This window comes from Loxodonta africana, chromosome 2 (genome assembly GCF_030014295.1).
Source record: "Loxodonta africana isolate mLoxAfr1 chromosome 2, mLoxAfr1.hap2, whole genome shotgun sequence".
NCBI lineage: Eukaryota > Metazoa > Chordata > Mammalia > Proboscidea > Elephantidae > Loxodonta > Loxodonta africana.
Window position 1 is genome coordinate 218,840,536 of NC_087343.1, and position 3,929 is coordinate 218,844,464.

The following is a 3,929-nucleotide window of genomic DNA, read 5'->3' on the forward strand; positions in this document are numbered from 1 at the left end:
GGGAGCAGATTGTCACATCTTTCTCCCACAGAGCGGCTGGTGGGTTCGAACTGCTGACCTTTCAGTTCTCGGCCAAGCCTTTTAACCACTGTGCCACCAGCTGTCCACTATTGTGCCACCAGGGCTCTTAATCACCTCTGCAGGCCTATAATTTCTCCATTTGATGACGACAGCCTGAAATTCATGCTGCTGCTGGAGACAGCTGTGAGCTGGGCTCTCCTTGGACATCTTCTACGGCCTTCACTGCCCACTGACCCCAACCACAGGCAGAGGCTCTGCCAACACTGAGTGTGGTGCAGGACATCACAAGACCTGAGGCAGGGCCTTGTTTCTGCCTTCACTTCCTCATCGTGCTGACTCTGGGGGCCACCTGGGCAGGTGTTGGGGGACACGGAAGGCCCAGGCAGGTGCCGGGTACCTGGATGCTGGAGAGGAGGACAAGGAAGGGAGGGGAGAGGGAGAGGTCCCCAGGGAGGAGATGCCGTGTTGAGAAGCCCTTACTGCCGACTCAGTGGCCAGGATACCATGTTGTTGCCAAAAGACCTGGCGTCTGATGTCCCAGCCCAAACCAGCCCAGCCAGCGTGTGTGAGGACAACAGGCTCTAATTAGTCCAAGAGCTGACTGTAATTGACTTTGGTTCAAGGATAAAGGAACACAAAGTGATAACAATAGGGAAAAGACATGGTGCCAATTAAGCCAAGGTGATAAGATGGGTGGGCAATTTCCCCTCAGGAATTACCCAAATGTTTCCCCAAGCCTTCTCCTTGACAGCCTTCATCTGATGAACAATACTGATGGCATTCTTGGTGTGGGCCGGGCAGCATAAACACAAAGGTGAGCAACGCATTTCCAGTCTAGGAGGAATAAGAAAAACTGAGGTTTCTTGAGAAGAAAATCTGGCAGGTACTTTACACCCATGCGTGATAAATATTTACGGCAGCAGAGAAGGTACACAGGGTGCCTGTTTTACAGAAGAAGACGCTGAGTCTCAGGGAGGGTAGATAATTTACTCACGGTCAGAGGTTAAGTAATTTACCTAAAGTCAGAGGTTAAGCAATAAACCCTAGGTCAGAGATCACACTGTGTAACAGTTTTAACAATGTGTATTATACACCAGATGGGATCAGCCCCCAAATCTTACGGGTGCTGTTGACAGAGATCTGGGAGCCCCACATAGACACTTGTCTCTTCTGAGATACCAGGTGGTGTGTTCCCTTCTACAGCAAGTTACAGGGCCATGTGGTCAGTTGACTCCAAGCCTGTACTGTTTCTATTTCCTTCTTCCTCAGGCCAGCCAACCAGGCATCTTGATTTTGGGTATTGTGGTTATGAACTAGGGCCTCGTAACCAGACTGCCGGGCTTCCTGTTATTTTACCTCTCTCTGCCTCAGTTCCCTCATCTGTAAAATGGGGATAATATCTATATCACAGGAAAACAGGCTAGAAGAAAGATCTGGAAGGAAAGCAGCTGAGATTGGACCTCCAAGGATTATGGGAAGCTGGTGTTAAGTGGGAACAGAACACATGAAAGCCATTTCACTGGAGGCTCCGGAGACAAAGGCTGCGTGACTAAAACTTCCTATCAGGATTCCTGACTTTTCATGCTACCTGTGTTTCCTCTAGACTGAAAATTGGAAAATGTACCCCCGAGCAATGGGGAAAATCATTATAGCTACTGAAACACCTAAAACTAAAGGCAGATGGCGTTATACTGCTGTTTTCTAGTTAATCTGAAGACAAAAGGTTTTTAGAATTTGTTGATGATGTCACTGCAAAAATAATTCAACCCTTGAGGGTCACAGTGTGAGCTGACAGGCTGGCTCCTGAACTGTGACCCCAAGGGTATGATAGGGAAACAATCAATAGGACTGAGATATCTGCTATGGGTTTAGAAATAGCACTGACATTTGTGAGATGTTTTACTGAGGGAAGAGAAAGCAACAAGAAACCTGAGAGGCTCCAGGCTAGTATTCAGAGAAGGGAAAGAAATTTCACTACAAAAATAATAATAACTGCAAAAGAAATATAAGATGTATCCTAAAGCCTTGGGTAGAATTCCAAACTTTGAGCTGATGAATGCATGAGATTTCAGTAGTTACGAGAGGAATCAGAGGGCAATCAATGCAAAGGTCAGCATTATTCGGCCCAGTGGAAGTTTCTGTCTGTTGTTAGCTGCTGTGGAATTGGCCCCAATTCATGACAACCCCATGCACAACGGAACAAAATACCGCCCAGTCTTGCACCATGCCCATGATGCGCTGCAGATCAGACCATGTCCTCTTCCTACTCTGTCTTAAAGTCTCAAAATTCTGCTGAAACCTATTCAGTATCATAGCAACTCACAAGCCTCCACTGACAACAAGTGGTGGCTACTTTTGAGGTACACTGGCTGGGAATTGAACCCAGGCCTCCCGCATGGAAGGCGAAAATTCTACCACTGAGCCACCAATGCTCTGCCTAATGTAAGATTACACTTTTAAGAAACACATACCCCACACATAATAAACTCTCAATGTTAGCTGTTTGATTTATATTATCTTAGTCTCAGCACTGTTCCTGGCTAGTGTTGTGACTTCATTTCTTTACATTCCAATACAAAAGAAGACGGCCATCTTTCAGGGAGCCAATGACTGTGGTCAGTAATTACCCAACTTCTAAGAAAGAAAGACCCAAAGGAAGATTTAACTACTGTGCTTCCGTCACCAGGGGGCTAATGCGCATGGAATCCTCACTGGTCTTTCGTTCCAAGGTCATTGGAAGGGCCAGTACTCTGAAAATCTTCTTTCTCTGCTGCCTGTCTCAGAACCTTCTCTGTGAAGATAAGGTCTTACAGAGCAAGGAGTGGTTTTCTAAAAACTCTAAGACCGAGAAACAGAGCCTTCTAAGGAGCAAGAGTTAGAGGTTAGCATGACTCACATGATCGGAGGGTATACGCAATCATCTTCCATCTTCACGTCATTGAAGCATGTGGTACAATGACTGATTCAGGGTGTGCACGTGTGTGTTCCCTTCTGAGCAGACTCAGTGCTCTGGGTCATAAATTTGCCCTATTGAAAACAACCCATTAAAAGACAAGAACCACTTAAAGGATTCTAGCGTTAGGTACCAAAGCTGTCTGTTGGCTGTAGTGGTTTCCCAAATACAAAATCTGTTACAAAGGAAACTACACCATCTAACTAACACGAGTAGCTACCACTTCGTAGTACTTTACCGATAACGCAGGGACCCTGGATGGTGCCAACGGTTAAGGTGCTTGACTGATAATGGAAAGGTTAGGAGTTCAAGTCCACCAGAGGAGCCTCAGGAGAAAGGCCTGGCAATCTATTTCCAAAAGATAACGGTCTTTGAAAACTCTGGAGCACAGGCCTACTCTGCACATACATGGGGTCACCATGAGTCAGAGTCAACTCAATGGCAACTGGTTTTCTCCTATTACCCAGTAGTCTCACACCTATATGCACTCATTTTGTCCTCCCACTAGCCTTGCCAGGAATGCATGTTTGCGTGTGTCATGAGCTCATTTCTCAGCTAAGGAAATTGAGGCTTAAGTGAGTGAGAGGCAGAGCAGTGACTCAAGACAAGTTTCCAACTCTGGCTGAAGACTTCTTTCCTGCTCTGCCCAGGACCCTTTCTGCAAGGGCCTCCTCATGGCCTTGGAGACACCTGCCCAGGGGGGCTGGGTCTTTCTTTCTCCAAGTATGTCCTTCAGTTTCCTCTGCACAGAGCCCCTGGCCCCCTCCACTTCCTCCCACTGCCTTATCTTTCCAACACATGCCAGACCAAAGGGAAAATAACCACCAAAACAAACCCAGATTTATAGCCAGCTGAGACCCCTGATGACGTCAGCCCTCCTCTTGAAATCCTTCTGACCCGAAGAGGCCTCACTGGAGAGCTGCCCAGCTTCTGCAGCAGGAAACCAGCAAGCAGG

The 3,929-nt window shown here is 47.1% G+C and overlaps 1 non-coding gene across 1 annotated transcript; it reads right to left on the reverse strand.

Annotated features, from left to right (window-relative positions):
- Nucleotides 1-2,382: 2,382 nt before the first annotated feature.
- TRNAG-UCC (transfer RNA glycine (anticodon UCC)) lies at nt 2,383-2,453 on the reverse strand. The gene has a single exon. It is a non-coding gene; the product is annotated as a tRNA-Gly (tRNA).
- Nucleotides 2,454-3,929: the final 1,476 nt, after the last annotated feature.